The sequence below is a fragment of the Sorex fumeus genome, unplaced genomic scaffold (genome assembly GCF_029834395.1).
Source record: "Sorex fumeus unplaced genomic scaffold, SorFum_2.1 ptg000063l, whole genome shotgun sequence".
Classification (NCBI taxonomy): Eukaryota; Metazoa; Chordata; class Mammalia; order Eulipotyphla; family Soricidae; genus Sorex; species Sorex fumeus.
In genome coordinates, this window is record NW_026606120.1 from 8035898 (window position 1) to 8059807 (window position 23910).

At 44.5% G+C, this 23910-nt stretch overlaps 1 protein-coding gene across 7 annotated transcripts in view; it reads right to left on the reverse strand.

The window, feature by feature from the left end:
* The window catches only part of DENND4A (DENN domain containing 4A), a 147827-nt gene that overhangs the window by 117955 nt on the left and 5962 nt on the right, over positions 1 to 23910 (reverse strand). For 6 of the 7 annotated variants that reach the window (XM_056126737.1, XM_056126736.1, XM_056126735.1 and 3 more), the window contains exon 2: positions 1858 to 1939. The gene's annotated coding sequence lies outside the window, so the exon portion shown is untranslated. The remainder of the gene's footprint in view (positions 1 to 1857; positions 1940 to 23910) is intronic. The other variant, XM_056126732.1, reaches the window with a different exon arrangement.

The following is a 23910-nucleotide window of genomic DNA, read 5'->3' on the forward strand; positions in this document are numbered from 1 at the left end:
GGGTCGGTGGGAGGTTGAGCCACAAATGGCAATGCTCAGGGGTTACTCCTGACTCTGCACCCAAGCGCGTGCGAGGCAAATGCCCTAGCAGCTGTGCTATCATCTCTCCAGACCACAAATTTGATGCTGAAAAGTAAGTCTTATGAACCCAAACTATGTGGGTAAAATTTGTTGAGCAAGTGAGCCTACGTGTCCCTTAGCCTACCTTGGAAACCATCTCACCTCTTAATATCAGTTTTCAAGCAAAATCTAGCAAAAAATAAAAACTCAGTAAGTCGACAGCTCTATTAGATTAACAACCCCAGATCTTATTAGTCATAGTCTAATGCCTCATTTAAGTCCAAAAAGGCTGGAGTGCAGAAGATGGTTTATTTAAGGATGCCCTGATAGTCAGAGACTACGTAAGAACTCTATTCCCCACCCTCCCCCCGCTTTTTCTTTTCTGAGCCACACCCAGCAATGCTCAGGGCTTACTACTGGCTCTGCACTCAGGGATCACTCCACACTTGGGGAAATTATATGTGGTGCCGGGGATCTAACCCAGGTCAGCTATGTGCAAGGCAATTGCCCTACCCACTGTGCTATCTGTCTGAACCCAAGAACTCTAAACTCTTAACCCAGTGGTTTCCTTACACTTGACCACCAGTCCTAATCCAACAATATTACATACAATAAGACATTCTGAGACCAAACAAAACAAAAAAACCCACACCATCACTTTTATTACAGTTCAATTCTTTCGCCCCTCTCAGAGAGCCCAGCAAGCTACCAAGAGTATCTCGCCCGCACAGCAAGGCCTGGCAAGCTACCCGTGACATATTCGATATGTCAAACACAGTAACAAGTCTCACAATGTTACTGGGCCCGCTCGAGCAAATCGATGAACAACGGGAGGACAGTGACAGTGACAGTGACACTGTCATAATTATTCTACTTTTTGTTTTGCGGCCACAACCAGCTGTGCTCATGCTTTACTCCTGGCTCTGCTCTCAGGGGTCATTTCTGACATGCTCAGGGGACCAATGCAGTGCTGGAGATAAAACCAGAGCTGGCTGCAGGCAAGGCAAGCACCCTCACCTCTATTGCTCCAGTCTTCTTATTTGCTATTTCTCTCTCTTACCAGAACTAGTTTATAAATTAAACTTTATCGTAAGCCTGTATGTCTAGGGAAAAATAAGTCCATATATTTCAAGGACTACTATTCTGGGGTTCAGGTACCCACTAGGAGGGTCACAGAATGTATTTCATCAGATGAGAACATCTGTGTGTGTGTGTTTGTGTGTGTGTTTTAATTTTGTATGGGAGTCACACCAGTGGTGCTCAGGGCTTACCCTGGCTCGGCACTCAGAAATCACTCCTGGCTGTGCTCCGGGGACACTATGGGATGGGGGAGGGGTGTTAAAGCCTGATCAGTCATGTGCAAGGCAAGTGCCCTACCTCTCTGAACTGGACAACTGTATTCTGATGAGGATATTACCTGTAATGAATGCTACTGAATTAACACTGACCCAGGGCACATCTTAAGACCTCTTTCAAAATTGTCACATATTATCCATAATCAGTAAATGGTTTGTAGACAACAGATTCATAAAGATATCTGGTAAATTTACATTTCATCATATTTATGGGGCTGGAGCGATAGTACAACAGGTAGGGTGTTTGCCTTGCATGCAGCCAACTAGCATTAGATCCCTGGCATTCCCAAAGCGCCACCAGGAGTGATTACTGAATGCAGAGGCAGGAGTAACCCCTGAGCATCACTGGGTGTGGACCCCTGCCCCACTATGTCCCAAAATATTTTTATATTTCATATACAAAACAGCTACTAGGAACAAATCACAATGAGAAACTACTTACACATTACTGAAGGTCACGGTGAAAATGATACCCAGATCTCAATTTGTGAATTCTACAAGCTTCAGTTTTGGAGAATACTGTGCTGAAAAAAATTGAGGTCAAATTAATTTCAATTAAATATTTCCGCCTCAGTGATCTATGAAAGCTTAAAATTTTGTTAACAATGATGATTTTCAAATAATATGGTTGTAAATATTGTTTTCACCTGGCCAGAGGCCAATAAGTAATTTTCAAATACCAGCTCTGTCAGAAAGCATAATTTCAGTCAAGAGTAGACATAGATGGGGCTGGAGCAATAGCACAGCAGGTAGGGCATTTGCCTTGCATGTGGCCAACCCGGGTTGGATTACCAGCATCCCATATGGTCCCCTGAGCACCGCCAGGGGTAATTCCTGAGTGCAGAGCCAGGAGTAACTCCTGTGCATTGCCAGGTGTGACCAAAAAAGCCAAAAAAAAAAAAAAAGAATAGACATAGAGAGGAAGGAGATCTAGCACAGCAAGGAACACACCTTCCTTGCACGAGGCCAACCTGGATTCAAGTCCCGGCTCTTTACATTGTCCTCCAAACACCACTAGGAATGACCACTAAACAGACCACAAAGGCAGAAGTAAGTCCTAAGGACTGACAGGTATGACACTCCCAAACCCCAAAGGGAAGAAAAAAACCCAACAGATCTACATAGTGGAGGGAAGCAGTCGGTTTGATGGAGGATGTGTCACTAATTCGTCGATTGCCTCGAGCACGCCCCAGTAACGTCTCCTTCATCCTAGCCCTGAGATTTTTAAAAAAGTGCCATATTCAAGGCTCTTTCAGAGTTAGGAGAATGAGACCCACCATTGTTACTGGTGTTTGGCATATTGGGTATGCCACGGAGAGTTTGCCAGACTCTGCCGTGTGGGCAGGTTACATCTGGTAGCCTGCCAGTTTGTCCAAAGTAGGAATGAGATAATAAAATGTCATAATAAGATGTCCCACGGCCGCGATGTTTTATTCATAAAACCATACCATTAATGGTTTTATAAATCATGGTGCCTAACATGGGGTGGAGCGATAGCACAGCGGTAGGGCGTTTGCCTTGCGAACAGCCAGCCCCGCTGAGCCGGGTTCAATTCCTCTGCCCCTTTCGGAGAGCCCGGCAAACTACCGAGAGTATCTCGCCCGCACAGCAAAGCCTGGCAAGCTACCTGTGACATATTCAATATGACAAACACAGTAACAACAAGTCTCACAATGGAGTCGTTACTGGGCCTGTTCGAGCAAAGCGATGAACAACGGGGTGCCTAACATAAAATTAAAATTTTTTTAAAGAAGCTTAAAAATGAATAAAATATGTATTTTAAAAAAGCAAACAAGAGAGGGATCAAGCCAGATATTTGTAAAACAAAATAAGGACAGAAAAGAATTAAGCATAGGGACCACAGCAATGGGTATAGTCGGTAGGGTTACCGTGCACATGACCTACCCGAGTTTGATCCCTGGCACCCCATATAGTCTCAGCACCACCAAGAGTGATCACTGAGTGCAGAGCCGGAAGTAAACCCTGAGTACCATCCTGTGTGGCCCCAAAACAAACTAAACAAAATGAAACCAATAAAGGTTTGTGTATAAAAACAAGAAGATGAGGAAGAAAAGCATGCTATCTCTGGGGCATTGTGTACTCAGCACTTAGTACTTTTTTCATTAAAAAAGTGAGCATACAATTTATTTAACTTTCAAACTTCATTAAGGTATATCCCATGTGGCAATCTGACAAGGGTTTGACTCTCGAGGGTAGGAGGATTTGCTGGGGCTTAGCACTGTAAAACAAGGACAGAACTCCACCTCAGTCTCATTGGAAACTTCAGTCAGCCAATATGGAATGCTATTATGTATATTCTTCAAGTATTTCCTCAAGTCTTATTGCTGACAGTGAGCAAAAAAAAAGAATGTAAACACTGACTGGCTAAAATATTTAAGCAATTCAACAGTAGATTACAAAAAAAAAAGTTTCTAGTTGAGATATTCTATGTGAAATCCAAAATATATGTATAGTTAAAAAATTGCTTTGATTATATTGCCAGAAAATTGGGTTTGTGTAGATGCAATTATGAAGGTACTATGTAACCAGTTTCAAATAACATTTTCTGCTACATGGATTTTCTTAATATACAAAGCACACTGTTTGGCCATAATTCGATGCTCCATTAAACTTAATATTTCTTTATTAATTAAAAACCAAAGAGCCGTTTCCCTAATGCTAAAAACACTTACTTTCCAGTTGCGTTCACAATAGCATAACTTATTTTTGTCAGAATAAACTGGATAAAGCCTTAGTCCATGAATTGTACAACAATGGACCCATTATCCTAATTCCCTGATTTTCTAATACACACAAGATGAGACTGATACAAAACTTCCATCACGGCAGTGTCTGCCAAGTCCTCTGCCACTGCGAACTGTCTGAGAATGATGGCCTCACTGGCCATGTGTGGCTGAGGAAGACTGAAAGTACAATGAGACTGAACTAATCTCGAAGAGACCCCAAGCCGCTGAAGAGTCCCAGGCTGAGGCCTCTGGAGTCTTCTCGGGATGGGGGTGGCCGAGTCCCCACCCTGCCAGGGGCCGAGCACCCCACCACACCGACAACCTCTGGCAGATCAACAGCCCAGCTTCACAGCTCCATGGCTAATCTTGAAGAGACCCCAAGCTGCTGAATGCTCCCAGTCCCACAGCTCCTGGATCGTAAAGCCACACAGGTGGCCAGTGATACCTCCACATTTCACAGTCCTGGACGGCCTGGACAGAACGGAGCAAATTAGGTGGGAAAGTTGCCTAGAGGCCCACTGAGCTCAGTGAGCAAAAAAATAATACCGAAGGCTCATCTAGCAACAAACAGTTTTGTGAACCCTCAATGACTTAAATAGCACCATAGTGAGATATAACAACTTTCACAAATTTTCTTTCACTGAACTTTTTCTTTTTTGCTTTCTGGGTCACACCTGGAGATGAACAGGGGCTACTCCTGGCTCATGGACTCAGGAATTACTTCTGGCGGTGCTTAGGGGACCATATGGGATGCTGGAAATCGAACCCGGGTCAGTCGCGTGCAAGGCAAATGCCTGACCCGCTATGCTATTGCTCCAGCCCCATTGAACTATTTTTTGATAATTCCATTTGCCTTTTTTTTTTTTGTAATAAGCACCATAGCTCGGGCAGGCCCAGTAACGTCTCCATTGGAGATTTTGTTGTTACTGTGTTTGGCATATCGAATACATCACGGGTGGCTTGCCAGGCTCTGCTGTGTGGGCGAGAAGCACCATAAAGTAAATTACTTTGTGCCTGCTCAGGAGCAGGTGGTGGGAAACTGTGGACATTGGTGGAGGGAAGGTCACGCTGGTGATGGGACTGGGATGGGAACACTGAATGCCTGAAACAAGTGGATTAGAAACAACTTTGCGAATCCTGGTGTTTAGTAAAACCTCAAACATAAAAGAAGAGAGAAAACATGTGAGATCAACTCAGCAGAGTTCCCTCTTGTGCATGGAAAGTTGTGCGTGGTGGCAACATGCCAATGGTCGTCGTGCAGCTACATGTGCTGGAGTTTCTTTCCACACACAGGTGCCTTGACGTTGCTCTTATTTTGAACCGAACATTTTAATCTGGGATCATCGTGGATTTATATTTAGCTGTGAGATATAATGCGGATCTGGTACACCTTTTACCCCGCTCCTCCTCATACAGCATCCATCAAAATGATCACAGAATTTCACATTTGGGAAATGGATGGCGGTGCCCTCACTTATTCTGATTTCCTCAGTTTTTCTTGTCTTTTTTTTTCCTGACATGTACCATTTGCTTACAAGTGTGTGTGCATGCATGCATGAATGAACACTTGGTTCTACACAGCCACACGTGTGGCTTCATGTACTCCATTACTAAAGATAACCAACAACCTGTCACAAGTATTCCTAGTGCCAACCTTAACACGTACACACCCACTTGGCTCCAACCCATTCCCATTCCCTGCCACAGATCGCAATCCCTATAGAGTGATAATAGTTTTTATCTGAAAGCATCATATAAAAGGAAAGCAAGCCTATGAGAGAAAAAGACAGTATCTATGAAATGATACCCCCTTACAAAGTGCTACAGAAACAAATCCCCCCAAAGTATATGCATATAAGGTAGAAAAAACCTTTTTGGTCCCATTTACTCAGTCATCTAAACTGCTAATTTATTTTGGGGGTTGGGGGGAGCTTCTTAGCTCCTCCAGTGACTCCTAGCCAACAAGATTGACAGTTTAGTGTGAGGGCCCCAGGCCACAGCTGCTTGGGTGAGCTGGTGACCACCCAGGGCCACCCTGGCAATGCTCAGGGAACTCTCTGGTTCTGGCCAGAAAGTCAACAGGAGTGGTCATGCTTGCTTTAGCAGTGCCTATACAGACACACTGGCTGCATGCAGGACAGGTGCCCTTTCCAGCCCTAGAATGTGCTATTTAAACATAACTATACAGTGGAAATGGCACCAATGCATACACTGAAGATAAGACAGAAAAGATCGATCACAGTGAATTAGGGCAATCTTCACGGGGTCAATTCCAGATTAGAACTGAGAAGCAACATAAGCTAGTACCTTGGAACCATTAATGAGTCTTTTCTTGTGCTCAGGAGTGACCTGGCCCTCACTCAGAAATGATGCTAGAACTGAAGTCGCTGGTAAACTCAGATTAGGTCTAAACAGCCACAGTTTGAGACACTTCTATCTCTCCACATGGGCAACATACACAGGGACAGAGTCCTGTCTTTCATTTCTTCTTATTCTCTTTCAAGCATAGCAATTATAAACACATGGTATGTGGTATGTTAACATGATTGAATACAAGAAGTCAGTACAGTGAAAACATGACAGGAACACAGATTTGATGCTGGAGAAGATCCCAGCATCAAAGAAGGCATTTAGTTTTAATTCTTTCTATAACTAAAAAAATTAATGCATTGGTGTTAAACATTCTGTAAGTTCCTGACTCATTAAAGAAACTTATTTTAAAACAGCTTTGGTGGGTTTCCCAAGTGGTACTCAGAGGGCCAGGGGCCAAAGGTGCTGGCCGGGCAGTGCTCAGGGCATACTCCTGGGTCTATGCTCAAGGATCACTTCTGGAAGGGCTCAAGAAAGCAAGCCTGTGTGGCAATGGAGTACTGTGCAGCTGTTGGAAAAGATTAAGTCGTGAAATTTGCATAAAGTGGATCTACACGGAAAGTATCATGCTAAGTGAAACGTGTCAGAAAGAGAGGGACAGACATAGAAAGACTGCACTCATCTGTGGAATATAAAGTAACAGAATGGGAGACTAATACCCAAGAAAAGTTGAGATAAGTACCAGGAGGTTTGTTCCACGGCTTGGAAGCTGGCAGCACATGCTGGGGGGAAAAGCAGCTCAGATAGAAAGGGGAACACCAAATAAAGGGTGCTAGGAGGGCCCGCTTGGGATAGGAGATGCGTGCTGAAAGTAGACTATAGACCGAACACAATGGCCACTCAATACCTCTATTGCAAACCACAATATGGAATGCCCTGACACAGAGGTGGGGCTGGGTGTGGGGATGAAGTGGGGGGGGGGAGAGGGAGGTTGGGGGGTTACTGGGATCATCGGTGGTGGAGAATGGGCATTGGTGGAGGGATGGGTACTCGATCATTGTATAAGTGAAACCCAAGGATGAAAGTTTTTAAATCTACAATTGTACCTCATGGTGATTCACTAATAAAAATTAAAAAGAAAAGAAAAGGAAAGAAAAGAAAAGAAAAGAAAAGAAAAGAAAAGAAAAGAAAAGAAAGCCTGTGTGGTACCAGGGATTAAGCCAGGGCCAGATGCCTGCAAGGCAGGTGGCAAAACCCCTATACTATCTCAGGCCTTTTTATTTGGAACTCTACTACACCTGCATTAATTCAAAAGTGGCAGAGAAGGGGAGCTGGAGAGATAGTATTGTGGGTAGGGTGTTTGCCTTGCCTGCAGCCAACCCAGGCTTGACCTCCAGCATCTCATCTAGTCCCCTAAGCACAACCAGGTGTAGTTCCTGAGTGCAGAGCCAGGAGTAACCCCTGAGCACTGCAGGGTGTGGCCACAAACAAAACACCCAAAGGAATGGCAGAGAAGAAGACAAATGTATTAATTAGTGAAAAATGAACTTGGATGACCAAAAAAGTTAACAGGTAAGTGGGAGAGAGAGTTAACCAAATCAAAAGAATAAATAATCACAGGTAAGGAAAAAGAATAACCAAACGTAAAGGGGAAAGTATGGAAGGAAAGAAGCTGATAGAGATATGGAAGAAAAGAAACAAAAAGGCTGGGATCAGGGCCAGAGAGACAGTGCAGCAGGCAGGGCGCTGTATGGTTCCCAGAGCACGGGGAGGAGTCTCCCTCAGCGCTGACACAGAAATAAACCCCATGGAGAAAAAATTATATATATATATATATGTATATATATATATATACACATTATATATAAGCACACAAGGGTCCACCTTTAACAGCATGTTCGTAATCTCTTATACAAGGGCTCAAGGCTTCAGGTTGAAATACAACAATCTTACACACTTTCCTCTAAGAAAATTTATTAGGATAATTTTAGTGGATTATTTATAACAAGCAATACAAAATAAATTATTTAGGTCCTGCTTTGGGGGCAGAGTTTGGGGGTCAGGGTGGAAACATTTGAAATATGGTGGTGGGTAGGTGTAATGGTGGAGGGATTGGTGTTGGAATATTAAATGCAACAAATTATTGTGAACAACTTTATCAAAATAAAATTTTTTTAAAGAAATAGGCCCTGAACACTGTCATGTGTGGCCCCAAAACAAAATTAAAAAGAGGGGGATGGTGAATATAAAATGGATCAACATACAAAATAGTGCAGAAATAAGAAAGTAAAAATTAGTTACGAGAAATGTGAAATGATATTTGGAGAATTTTTCATGATATTTACATTGTTTTAAAATAGAGAAACGATGACATTTGCTACTTCTAGAGTAAAACTAGACACCCTAAAAAGTAACAACAACAAAAAATCAACTACTCATCTTGAATGGAAAATCTGTTCCTATTCCACAGTTTATGAAGTGCAAATATACGATGCTTACCAGACTAGAGGGAAACACACGTCTGGTTTTAAATTTTGTCTGTTGTGCCATCTTTTCTTTTCACTTTATTTCTCATATGTGTACCAGTCCTGCCTCACGAATTTCTTACTTCCTCTTTGAATTCTCATACATGTTTGCTAGCTGGTACTTAAAACAAATTGTGGCTACCATTAGAATCTTCCCACCAAGTTTCTCTCAAACAAATACCTGTTTTTTTTTTCCCTGCTGGATTTTGCAACTAGGCATGAGCTGCTTCAAACAGTACTCACTGAAGTGATAAAAACACATTTACATAAGAACAACAATCTTTCCAGTCCCAGCAAACTGCAAAAACAAAAAAAACAAAAAGCAATCTAAAATTCAGCAAAATAAATATAAAGTTTACAGATTAAAAATTGACCTTTTGGGTCGGAGGATAGTACAGCAACTTGCCTTGCACACAGTGAACTCATGTACACTCCCAGAATCCCATAGGATCCCAGGAGCACCATTAGGAGTGATTCCTTGGTGCAGAGCCAGGAATCACCCCTGAGCACCACCAGGTGTGGTCCAAAAAACAAAAAACCAAATCCAAACCAAAACAACAAAAAAATGACCTTTCTCTAAAAATAGACAGATTTCTAGTTCAGCCACTTGATTTGTGTTAGATATTTTAACTTTTTTGGGGAGAGCTGCTCCTAAGCAGTGCTCAGGTCCCAGGGGCCATTCTGGTGATACCCAGCCAGTCTGGGCAATCTGACCCTGGGGCTGAGGATGTAGAGATGCCCAGTCCCTTCAGTGCTGGGAGACTCTAGGGCTACACCTGGTGGTGCTGGGGGGGAGGGGGGAGACATTAAGCTCCTACATAAGTCTTTGCATGTCCTCCTGAGCTCTCGACTAGTCTATCTCCTTCACCTTGAAATTTCTTAACTGTGTCATCTCATATTTATATACATTTTAATCTTAAAAATCCCTTTCCCAATGCCCTGCCACAGAGGTAGGGTGGGGTGGGGGGATGGGGGTGGGTGGGAGGGATACTGGGACCCATGGTGATGGAAAATGGGCACTGGTGGAGGGATGGGTATTTGATCATTGTATAACTGAAACCCAAGCACAAAAATTTGTAAGTCTGCAACTGTACCTCATGGTGTTTCACTAAAAAAAAAATAAATTTAAAAAGTCCCTTTCCCCTTTCCCCCACAAATTGCAACAAACAGCACCATTTAATATTAAAGGTGAAGTGAAAAAGACTCAGAATTATACTTGAAAAAAAACTTTGACAATTCTCCTACCTTGACCATTTATGATTGCTATTTATATTCTTTGAATTTAAAACTGCTATACTTTGTGTTTCTAACTTTTTAAGTTTTTCTTTTTAAAATTTTTAAGATTTAAAATTTTTATTTCTCTTCTTTAACTTCTTTACTGAAATTTTTTAATCTGCAGAACTTACTAGATGCATAGAGAGTCCATACAAAAGGAACACTAAACACCTGGGAGGAGAGTCAGCCTCATCAGGAAATCAGAAATTTAATGCCAAGGTGCTACCTTGTATTCAGTGAGCTAACAAATAAGAACCAAAAGTATCAAATCTGGTGGTGCTTTCAGGAAAACACAGCTTCAATCTATTACAGGGAAGGGGCTAGAGCAATGGCACAGCGGGGAGGGTGTTTGCCTTGCATCAGCTGACCAAGTTTGATCCCGGGCACCCATATGGTCCTCCAAGCCCACCAGGAGTGATTCCTGACTTCAGAGTCAGGAATAACCCCTAAGCATCGCCAGCTGTGGACCAAAAAATCAAAAACCCAAAACCAAACCCTGAACACGGGCCTGGAACTAGCCCAGGAGTCGGGGAATGAGCCTTGCGAGTGTACAGACTGAGTCTGACCCCAGACACCTCACAGCTCCCTCCACAGTACTGTGGGGTGACCCTGATAGCCCTGAGACTTGAGAGGGAACCGACCAGCTCAGTGTTGCAGGGAGTGATGCCCAGGGCCCCCTAATCACCAGGAGGAAGTTCCTCCAGCCCCGCACCCAACCCCCAAGAAAAGAAAACTTATGAGCACAACAGAGCCTGGCAAGCTCCCCGTGGCATATTCATTATGCCAAACACAGTAACAAGTCTCACAATGTTATTGGGCCCGCTTGAGCAAATCGGTGAACAACGGGAGGACAGTGACAGTGACTGAGAATCAGAGCAATTTTCCTCAAAAGGAATCCAGTAGCTACTTAAAAAAGAGATACAATCTAACCAATTAATTCTATTTTCTTCAGATCACCTCAAGATTATCCCAAAATTGATCTAGATTTAAAACCATATTTCTCAAAGATGTGTAAAATTGTAGAATAGAAAAGAATCTTGAAAAGCTTCTGTTTCAATTTCATCACCCTGTTGATGAGATACAGAAAAGCTCATTTGACCTGCCCAAACGAACACAAATTCTCCAGGGGCACAGCAGGGCCTGAGACCCCCTCTCATGCTACTCTATCATGCAGACTGATCCCCAGAAGCCTGCAACAATTATTCAGAATTAACAAAAATAGGCAGATCAGCTTCAGGAAACTACGTGGCACATCATTCTTTCCAAACATTCTCATGGCCAGGCTCTAACTAGACAAAGTACATCTCCAACTCCTTCACCTACTTTCAACAAATCAACTTCCACTATCAACCTTTAGTGTTCCAAGAAACAGGACCGAGTGCTGCTTACTTTCAAATGTAACCACCAGCCATGACACTCCACCAAGATCAAAGGCCTACTTGAAGAAGTCTACTTTTATATGTAATTGCCTAAGCAAAAGAATTGGTCAAATCCCTGCTGTTAGGTTTAAAACCACTTCTCTGTCCCCACACACAGATACACGCTAACTTCCCTAGGACAAGCAATCAATTTGAACCTGGGACTGGGCCTGTATATATTATCAGTCAAGAGAGTTAATACTCTTAAGGGAACATGTTCTCCAGGAAAGAAAATATAAACAATGTGAAGTACAAGCGAAGGGGGAGAGGAGGTGAAGCCAAGAACAGAACAAGCTCTACCAGAGGAAACAGAATTTATGGTCCAACCTGAACACATTTCCTAAGCATAACAAATATCTCCAGGAAATTAACATAGGTTATTAGGGGTGGGGAATAATGAGAACCCAGCTAGAGATTGAAAAAATAATAAATTAAAAAACGTTAGGTAGGATGGGATAATGGAATGAGAGTAGTTAAAAAATAGGATCATGGGGCTGGAGTGATAGTACAGCAAGAAGGGCACCTGCCTTGCATGTAGCAGACCCAGGTTTGATCCCCAGCACCCCACATGGACCTTCAAGCCTGCCACAAGTGATCCCTGAGATCAGAGCCAGTAGTAAATCCTGAGCACAGCTGGGTGAGCCCAAATACCAAATAAGAAAAAAAAATTAATAGATGAACAGAATTTAAAACGTTAAGTAATAAAGGAATTGAAAATATAAACTTTTTTTTAAATGATGGTTTAAGGTATGAGGTATGTATCTCAGTGGTAGAGCTGAGCACATATTGGACTCTGGGTTTAACTCAACAAAGGAAAAGAGTAAAGACTTAAGAGAATGAAGAGATAACCCACACAATGGAAGAAATATTTGCAAAAGACATATTCGATGTGGAACCGTTGTCCAAAATTCATAAAGAACACTTGGTCCTGTCCTGTCCTGTCCTCCCGTTGTTCATCAATTTGCTCGAGCAGGCCCAGTAACGTCTCCATTGGAGACTTTGTTGTTACTGTGTTTGGCATATCGAATACGTCATGGGTGGCTTGCCAGGCTCTGCCGTGCAGGCGAGATACTCTCGGTAGCTTGCCGGGCTCTCCGAGAGGGGCGGAGGAATCGAACTCGGGTCGGCCATGTTGGCTGTGTGCAAGGCAAATGCCCTACCGCTGTTCAGTGGTAGAAAGAACACTTGAAAACAGAAAATGAACAACCCAATTTTTAAAAGGGGCAGAACTTTGTGAAGAGAAAATAGAAAAAGAAAATTAGTAAGCCAAGGAACTCAATAATCAATGGCAAGTAAGGGGAAGTAAAGAACTTGAAGGTTCACTATCCCCAAATACAACAATAGCTGGGGAAGGGAAGGAAGAATTTAAAAAAAGAAAGTTTATCTGAAAGACCAAGGGAGCACTAAGCAAAGAATAGAGGGCTGGGGCCAGAGACAGAGCTGGGGCCCCTCACATGATCCCCTGGACACCACTAGGGGTGACATCCCCTACCCCCACCCCAGCACCAAGCCAGGAACAGGCCACGGAGCTCCACCAGGCAGGGCCTTCCTTGAACTGAAAAACTACTGGACCATAAAAACCCAAGACATAGGACCTATTCTGGAGACAGAAACAACTCACCAATAAATTTAAACACGGCACACCAAAAACCAAAACCCCCAACAAATACACAAATCCAAAGAGTAACGAGTAACCATTAGAAGAATAAAAATAAAATGCCTCAATTATAAACTGGCATGCAATTTTTATTTATCTCTAGATAACAGGAAAGAGAAAAGATGGAAGAGAAACTAGAAAATAGGCATAGAAAACACAAAATAAGACAGCAGGGGTAAGTCTATAATAAGAGAGAAGATCATCAGTGAAAATGCTCTTATAAAGTACTCTTGAGAGCCAGAGCAATAGTACTGAAGGTTGGGTATTTGTCTTGCACTTGGCCAACCAGGATTGATCCCCAGCACCCCATATGATCGATCCCCTAAGCCCCTCCAGGAGTGATTCCTGAGTGCAGAGCCAGAAGTAAGCCCCGAGTATCACCAGGGGCGGCCCAAAAAGGAAAAACTGAAAGCATCCTTGACAAGTCATGACCTTGTCTTTGTGCTGGCCCTGGGTCTGTGGGCCCTCACTACTCTCTGCCTGGGGTCACTTCCCCCCCACCCCCATGGTGGCTGGACCCTCAGGGGCTTTTCTAAGTCCATTTCTAAAGAGTTATTTTCTCAGTAAGGCTCTCCAGAGCCACCCTACAGGAAATGTCAGCAGTCATCCATGCCTAACAATTCAGAGTCATTTCTGTTTTATTTAATTTGAACACAGAGCCTCAGGCATAGAGAAAAAGCACTCTACCTCTACATCCCAGTCCCTAACCTTCTCACTGTAGTACTTTACATCATTGTCTTAATTGTCTCTCTCTACACAGATTATCCGTTCAGTAGGATTAGACGGTTGTCATGCAAAGCTATACATACACACCATCACCGCAGGACAATGCCTTGAGAAGGCAGTGTAGACAAGCATCTATTGCTTGAAGAAATAAACAAATTGAGGAGCCTAAAAGAAAACTTTAAAAATATGAGTCAGTATCATGATTCAGATGCCATGCAAGAGGCAGGTAAAAATAACTGCAAACACAACAACAAAATTTTAAAAGCTGAGGGCCGCTGAGATCCAGCAGCATGAAATCTAAGGGAGAGAGGGAGAGACAGAGAGAGAGAGAGAGAGAAAGAGAGAGAGAGAGAGAGAGAGAGAGAGAGAGAGAGAGAGAGAGAGAGAGAGAGAGACGGTGCAAGAGAGAGGGCACTTTGCAGAGGGAACACTGCCAGGTAAGACACCTGACACCCCTCCCTGTGACCTAAGGGCACAGCAGGGTGGAAGAAGGATCTGGGGACAATGGGGTGAAGGGGTCCAGGCACTCTGGTGGAGGGCATGGCGCAGCAACAGTAGCAACACTGTATGAACAGAATAATCTTGGTTCAATGTTACAGGATGCAATCATAAAATAGCTTTAAAAAGTGTTGGGGCTGGAGCAATAGCACAGCGGGTAAGGCGTCTGCCTTGCATGCGGCTGACCTGGTTCGATTCCCAGCATCCCATATGGTCCCCTGAGCACCACCAGGGATAATTCCTGAGTGCAGAGCCAGGAGTAACCCCTGTGCATCGCCAGGTATGACTCAAAAAGAAAAAAAAAAGTGTTAAAATAGTTTTTCACTTAACCAAAAGAAATCTACAGCAAATTAAATTAAAAATTAAATTTACCGAAAATATGACACCTGGATCGAGGAGACGGATCAAAAGGCTGCAGAGTAAGCTCTGACTGACTGGAGGTAGCCTGGACTTAGTCATTGGGACCACAGGGTCCACTGAGCACCACTAAGAGTGACTCCCGGGGCCAGAGCAATAGGCCGACACGGATTCGATCTCTAGCATCCCACAAAGTCCCCCAACCACTGCCAGGCATAATTCCTGAGTGCAGAGCCAGGAGTAACCCTTGGGAATCCCCAGGTATGCACCCCCCCCAAAAAAGAAACAAAAAAACCAAAAAGAGTAACTCCTAAGCACTAAGCCTGGAGTAGCCCCTAAACACCTCCTGGTGTGGCCCATAATGAATGCCATGGTCAATGAATGCCATGGAAACCTACAGGGGACTGAGAACAAGCATGGGGCCTGTGGAGCACGAACAGGTGCAGAAGCTGGTTGAGAGCACAAGGTCACGTGTTCACTGCACGGCGAGTTCAGCCCAGCGGCTCTGCTGCCTGTGATCCCCGGGGCTCCAAGACACAGCCAGGTGTGTGTGCGCCTTACCACACAGGTGAACCCCACTTAAGTGGTGTGGCCCCACAGTTAGAAAGTGCGAGCCTGTGCCGGAGAGGCAGCACAGCAAGGAAGGTGCTTACCCTGCACACAGCCTACCCAATTGGATTCCCAGAACTGCAGAAGCTCCGCCAGGAGTGATCCTCGAGCACAGAGCCAGAAGTGAACCCTCGGCACAGCCTGGTGTGATCCCAAAACAAAACCAAGTGTGCCCCTGGCCCAGGCCAGCACAATTAAGGGAGTGAAACCTTTCACAAGCACCGCAGCTTTATGCAAGTACTGAAAGCTGATGTGACCCTAGCCAGTGCCACAGTAAACAAAATGTGTGAGCCATCACAGCCAAGGATGTGTGTAGCCCTGGGTCATGGAAACAATGAAGAGAAAGAGAAAGGAAGGATGCTTTTAAGAAAAAGGGCCAGGGTTCTTGACACGTGCTTTGTTTTTTGTGGAGCTGGGATTAGACCCAGAGCATCGGGTACTCAGGCAAATGAGCAAGCACAGAGCCACATTCCTGATCCAGGAACTGTAACTTTTTAAAAACAAAAATTTTGAGTCACACCTAGTGATGACTCCTGGCTCTGCACCCAAGAATAATTCCAGGTGGTGCTCAAGGGACCATATGGGATGCCAGGGATTGAACCCAGGTCAGCCACGTGCAAAGCAAGCGCCCTCCCCGCTGTGCTATCCCTCTGGCCCCCACTATTAATTTTTAAGTCCTATGAGCTTCAGGACTTTTGGAAGTGCTGGCATTTTTAATCATCCCTGCTTGAACAGAAAAGACTGCCCTTTAACCAATCACCTCCCCCCAAAAAAAAATCACTAATAGAAAAATTAAATAAGGAGCTAAAAGTAGGGGATCAAGTGACAAAACTAATCTCACTTTCTCAAGATTGAGAGAAAGTTATAGAACTTTTGCAAAAATTGCAATATTCTTTTGAGAACAATAGTACTTCAAGCAAACTGAACTCAGCACCACCTTTGCAAATCCAGTTTCTTCTGCCAGGATCCTAGACGGTCTGTGCCCACAGCCAGCTCCCAGTTCGTGTACTGCCACAGTCAAGTTCCTGAACCCGTCCCTAGGCCCTTTCCCCTGGGAGAGTGATATTTTCGGTACAAACTCTATCTGTAAACATCCATTTTAGCCAAGTCCCTGGCAGAGAGTAGGCAGCAGTGATGAGAAGGACTTGCTGTGCGATAATGACATCACTGAAGACTAGATGTGTGGATGAGATAGCATGACTCAAACTTCAAATTCTCTATTTAGAAGCCATGAACGCAAGTACCCAATGGCCAGTGACGTAGCTGAGCTTTCGCGATGCCCAGGGTTCAATGCCTGGCACAATGCAAATAAACCAGGTCATGGTTCCATTGCTTTGTTTTGCGCTGAGGATCAAAACCAGGGCCTTAGGTAGGTAAGATATGCACTCACCATACAGGTTTTTATTTGAAAAAAAGGAAATTTTGGGTGGGTAGGTTGCGTGTGTGTGGGTGGGGGGAGGCCTTCCCAAGCAGTGCTCAGGAGGCAGAGAGGCCACACAGACAACTCACAGCCAAGCAGCCAGAAGGCAAAACAAACAAAAAACCGGGGGCCGGAGATGTGACCCAGTGGTCAATCATGACTTCCATGCAGGAGGCCTGGGTCCAATCCCCAGCAATGAAAAACAAAGGAACAAAACTGAGAATGAAGTAAGCTATGAGGAATATATTAGAACATATTCAAGTATGTTCTAATATGAGATATGAGGTATCTCTGATATCTCACCACACATTGTCACATTCTACTTTATCAGTCCAAAAATTGGTTTAGAACCTTCAAAGAGCTTCACTTAATGGTCTCACTTCTCTATTTTTGAAAAAAACAAAAACTGGCATCATTATCTGGTGAAAGAAGGTATTTTGACCAAAAACAGTGAGATTATGTTGGCCATAACAGTCAGTACATATAACAAGCCTAAACATCATAGTTCCCCACCCTCATCCTATTCCTATTTCTAATTAAAAGCGTCACTCCAGACCCAGAGAGATATGCTTGCCTTGCACATAGCCAACCCTGACACTAACATAGGGACCCTCAAGTATCACCAGGCTCCAGGAGTGATCCCTGAGCACAGAGCCAGGAGTAAGCCTTGAGCACTGTGAGATGTGGCCCCCAAACAAAAACAAATGATGAAAATGAAATGCTGGGTATGACCCAAGAAGAAGAAAAAAAGAAATGCTAATCATCACTCATAAAATACCCATTTGTAATTTCTGACAAACGCCAAATGTTGGAGCTACTAGAGAGAAAAAAAAGAGTGTCAACTCATCAAAACATTCTTGTAAGCTGAGAGTACGGGCCAGAGTGCTAGGATGATCATCTTGCCCGAGTTCGATCTCTGGCATCCCAGAGGGGCCCCCAAGCCCCACCAAGAGGGATCCCTGAGAGCAGAGGCAGGAGAAGTCCTAGGCAGGGTGTGGCCCCAAAACTAAACCAAAATAAAATAAAAGCTAAAGATTTACCTGAATTTTAAAATCCTGAAATAGGGTTTGTTGTTCTTTCAGTTGGTTTGTTCTTTCACTGACTGGCTAGTGGGGCCAAGATACTTAAATGTAAACAAGCTAAAGGCAACAAAGCCATAGTAGGTCTTTTCTCACTGATGATTAAGTGTCAAGCTCTATTCTAAGTGCTTTACTTGCAGTAGCAAATTTAAGCTTCACAATAATCTTGTGATACCATGATCCTCATTTTATGAGGAAAGAAACTGGGATACACAGAAAAAAAAATACAGAGAGTGAAATGACAAAGCCAGTGTTCAATACTTTGGGTCCAGATCCAACTAATTTATAATAATTACAAGAAATTTATTACAAGAACTCATGTAACAAACTTTTCCTGTCCTTTTCTACATCAGGCATTATTTGAGGTGCCTGAGACATATAACATTTTACTAGCATTCTTCCAGGAGTGACCTAATGATCTAGACAAGGGCTAGGGTTTAAGAGAGTTCTGGGGAGAAGATGATGCCTGAATTGAGTGTTAGAAGATAGAAAGAGCAAAACTATAGTATAGCAGGTAAGGTACTAGGTCAACCTGGATTCAATATCCAGCATCCCATATGCCCCCCCCCCCCCCCAAGCACTGCCAGAAGTAATCCCTGGGTGCAGAGCCAGGAATAAACTCTGAGCACCATCAGGTGTGGCCCAAACCAAAATATAAATGCAAAGGAGAACTCAGTGGAATAGCTCTGTGACTCAGAGCCTAGATTCTTCCTTTTTTTTAATTTTTGGCAGGGGTGGGGTGGGGTGGGGTGGGGCGGTGTCAGGGGATGCTCAGGGGAACCCCTAGCTCTGCATTCAGGAATTACTCCTGGTGTTGCTTGGGGGGCATATGGGATGCCGGGGATCAAATCCGGGTCAGCCACTTGCAAAGGCAAACACCTTATCCGCTCTGCTTTCGCTCAGGCCCTGAACCTAGCTTCTAAGATGTTGGGATCAAACAGCTTTTGAAAATGCCTTTTATGGAGCTAAAGAGAAAATACAGGGGTTGAGGTACATGCCCTAGATGTGGCCAGCCTGGTTCAGTCTCTGGCATCACATGGACCCGGAGTACAGTTGGGTGCAGCCCTGGCAGCTGCCAATCAGTGCAGGTATAACCCCAAAGGGTACTGAGCACCTCTGGATTGGCATCAGATATTCACATCAAACCACCTGCCTTGCCAGTGTAGGTCGTGAGATCAGTTCCCTTGCTGCACCAGGTACCAAGGGCAATTTGGCAGCTCTGCTCCTGTGACCCAGCGCTGCCAGCCACTCTACAGCCAGACATGTGTGAGTACTGCATGGTCTAGCACCAGAGGCAGGAAGTGTGGCCACTGATGAGCACGTGTGAGCACACAGCAATCCATGGCATGCACCGGAACTCGAATGCACATGAATATGGCAACAACCGAAAGCCTAAAGCCTCGCCCGTGAGTATGTGAGTGGGTACCGCAGCCAAGGTCAATCTCCAGCTCTACCACAGCCAAGTCCTCGAAAGAGCAATGCAGGTCTGACCAGCTCTGGAAGCACCACAACTCCAGCTGCCATGTGCAGGACCCTGGTCACTACAACACCACCCAAAGCCACACAGGGTAATGGGGAGGAAGACAAAGATGATATAAAGGGAAGAAAAAATGGCACTGCCCAGACAGAAGTCCACATACACAGTGGTCAGTGACCAAGAGATAGTACCTGGAGCCGGAGTGACAGTATAGCGAGGAGGGCACTTGCCTGCACATGGTCTACCTGAGTTCAATTAATTTCCCAGCATGACATATGGTGCTCTGAGTCCACCAGGAGTGATCCCTGAGCACAGAGTTAGGAGCAAGCCCAGAGCACAGTCAGCTATCCACCCTACCTCTCCCCCACCCAAAAAAAAAAAAAGTATTCAGGGAATCTTCAAATAGAAGTTCTTTAGGACTAGGTGGAAAATAATAAGAATTAAGCTTTGGAGAACCAGTAGAGACCAAATCATGGAGATTTTTATGACACATGACCTGGTAAGGACGCAGCCTGCTTAGGTGTCCATTGTGAGGGTAAATGAAGAATTTATGTATGGGGGTGCTCCAATCCATACACCACCACCACAGAACAAACAAAGATGCAGAGAAGCCAGTGAGAACATAGCAAGTAGTTTCTGTCATAGGAATGGTTAGATCAAGGATCTGGGGAACTGATTCAGAAAACATTAGGTGAGAAAAATCGGCAGAAATCAGTAAGTAGAAGGATGTGAGGAATAAGAAAAAGAGGAAGAAATCACTCTTGATGCCTTCATTCCCTGGATGAAGTTTCTAGTAGTTCATGATGCCTTTGAAAGTCAGATAACCAAAGAAAAACCTTATGTAGGTAAAATAACTTCCACTTGGACAGGTCGAGTTTGAACAGAAGAAAAGGAAGCAATGAGATAAGACGGTTGCTCTGGAAAGATACTAATTCTGGAAAAGCCACTTAGGGAGGCAGGCAGGGGTAAGAAACACTGTACTGTTTCTCAACTGTTACTTGGGAAACCCCAAGGTTTCTTTACACATATTCAACCACAGAACACCACTGCTGAAGGGACAGGAGGAAAAAGCCAAGGCTTCAAGGAAGACTCCACTCAGCAAGGGGGTTCAACATAGAAGGAAGCAGAATCGTCAGCTGAAGGGGCAGGAATTTTGAGAAAGGGTCAAGAGTATTATTGTCGTGGTTACTCTAGCAAGGCCAGTCTAATGACACGAAAGGTAAAATCCAGATGGCAGTGGACTCAAGAAAATGGGAGGACAAGGTGTGATTTCTTTCAGTGAAGAAAACTTTATCAAGTGTCTGGTATAGGAACTGAGATACTGGGTTATTTTGAGCACCAAATTGACTTGTTGCCTCTGTACAAGAACTGAGTGCTGAAAATAGGTAAAGGGATATACATGATAACCTGTCAGTACCTGTACTGCAAACCATAATGTCCATAAAGAGACAGAGAGGGAAGAAGAGAGGAAGACAGCGAGAGAGAGAGAGAGAGAGAGAGAGAGAGAGAGAGAGAGAGAGAGAGAGAGAGCGCAAGAGCACGAGAGAGAGCACGAGAGCGAGATAGAGAGCAAGAGAGAGTGAGAGTGAGCGAGAGAGAGTGAGAGAGCACCTGGCATAGAGGCAGGTAGGGGTAGGGGTGCTGAAGGGAAACTTGGGGACACTGGTGGTGGGAAATGTAGCCCCTTGCTGGAACACTGTATGAATAAAACCAATCCTGAACAAATTTGTAACTGTGTATCTCATGGTGCTTCAATTAAAAAAAAAAATAAAAACAACTTGTTGCTTAGGGCCTCATATAAAGTAAGCATGATGGACCCTCATGGGCACTGTCCACCCTTGCTCACTACACCCACCAATTAGCGGGTACCTTTTGGTTCTCGCTCCATGTTCCTTTGCACTGCAGCGTGTTTGCCCTGGATGTTCCCTAGAAAAATGGATTACTCCTTCCTCAACACCTGCAGAACCAGCTCTCCCCGCAGCGAGTGTCCCGTCCGCCTTCCAGGCATTCTCATCCTGTTTCCCCTGCATCAGTGGCTCTTACCACCCTTTCACCTTTTCTTGTTCACTTTGAGGCAGTAGAGCAAAGCAATGGAGCACAGGCTCCCGCATCAGAAGGGCAGGGTTCAAATTCCACCTTCACCATTTCATTCAGGAGTTACAAGTTGTGTCATCTCTGCATCTTTGGTTCCTCATCTTTCAATGGGAAAAAATAAGATATGGGGTCCGCACCATGGCTCGGTAGAATAAAGCCTCCTTGCCAGCGTCAGGATGTGTGTTCATGCCCAGAGCTGCTGGACTGCAGAGTCTCAGAGACACCGAAGTTTCGGGCTGCCACAATAGAGCCTGCAGCAGCCAGGAGTATGTGAGCTCAACAACCAAAGATGTGGTCCGCACGACAGCACAGAGGAGAAGGCGCTTGCCTTGTATTTGGCCAACCTGGGTTCCATCCCCAGTGCCAATCCATAAACACCAGGAATAAGTCCTGAGCATCCCATCCCCACCCCACCCCCCAAGGTATCAGTAGGAACTTGTATTTACCTTCATGGAGATACAGATGGGTAGATTTAGAAAGAGCTGCCTCTCTGTGTATGTGGGTTAGCATGCAAATATGTTTCCAGGATCTGTACGCCATGGGGACCCAGTAGCAAGGCACCCCTTGTGTACGAATCTTGGTTTCTCCTATGGTTCTCTAGCAACAGAGACCCTTAGGGTTATGTCTGACTGTCAGCCAGGGAAGGGGCCAAGGAGAGACGAGCCCGGAGCATCCTGCAGCGCCAGCAAGTCGGGAAAGGCCTGAAGAACAAAGCAATGTTCCCTGACCTGCTCTTTGCAAGAGACAGCCTGAGAGATGGAACTATCTGAGCAACGAAATTCAGTGCAAGGAGTAGGATTACAGCTCCAAGTTATAAAATAAACATCCATGGGTCAAACCGATGCAAGTGATTCAGGAAGAGAAGAAAGTGCTCTTCTATAGAACAATTCCAAAAGAATGTACATATTATCGTGGGTGGAGTGATAGTACAGAGGGTAGGGTGCTTGCCTTGTGTGCAACTCATCTGGGTTCAATCCCTGGCATCCCATAGGATTCCCCTCCACTCACCCTCTATTACACCTCCAGAAGTAATTCCTAAGTGCAGAGCCAGGAGTAAGCCCTGAGTATCTCTGGGTGTGGTCCCCAACTCCCCTCCCCAATCAATAAGGAAATAATGTATATATTATCCCAAAGTGTTGGAGCTTAACTTCCTACCCACTGAAATTTAATCTGCACTTGGTGACACATTTCCCAAAAACAGCATATGTCTTTCTGGAAAAGTCTCGAGAAGAGAAAGCTGCCAAGCACTGTCCGAGCCAGGTCACTGAGGCTCAATTGCAAGGCCGACTGAGTGTGTCTCAGACAAGGTACTGATCTGGCATTCTTCCTCAGTGGCTGACCACCCCACCCTGCCCCACCCCAACACAGAGCTCCAGTCCAACCGTTAAAAAAAAAAAAAAAAAAAAACCTTCTACCCACATCCAGATCAAGGAACAGTCTACAAAGCATCTGGCTGTTCTCTTGCACCCTGTCCAGGTCATAAAAAACAAAGGCAATCTGAGAATCTGACACAGTCCAGAGGTACCAACGGAGACATGGCAATTGTGATATTAAGTGTACTGTGTATTCTGGGGAGGGTAGGGAGGAATATTAGCAACAAATAAGGACCTGGGTCAAAACAGTGTTAAAAATGACACGTGACATGCCCTACACTGATGTGATGGAACAAATATATTACAGAGGGGCCAGAGAAGGCTCCAAGAACTGAGCACCTGCTTCGCATGTGGGAGCCCAGAGTATGATCCCTGGCCCATACGGTACCCAGAGCACCATCAGGAGGTGCCCAGAATACTGCACAGGGCAGCCGCCAAGAACAATAGTGTGGACCGAAACAACAAAAACAGATGTGTAAAGAGAGCTAGAGAGATGGTACAGTGGGTATGGTGCCTGCCTTGCACATGGTTCACCAGGAATGGTCCCTGAGCACAGAGCCAGGAGCACTCCTGGCATGAAAAAAGGAGAAAAAAAGGTAGATGGAAGGAAGGAAGGAAGGAAGGAAGGAAGGAAACAGGTAAAAGAATGATCAAAATGTTCTTACGATTCTTTATATGAAGAGAAGGGAAACAAAAACAGGGCAAAAATAAAACACCATTTCACACCAGATTAGAAAAAAATCAGTCTGACATGTGTGTGAAGATGAAATGTGTGCCAGGACATGGAAAAACAGGAATTGTCAATATCCCATAATAATCTAAAAGAAAATACAGCAACCTGGCAATCAGGTACAGGAGAAACCCTGACACACTGCTCAGTAGATTTAAAGATGTTCCTGGGGCACTATTTATACAGATAAAAAAAATTTA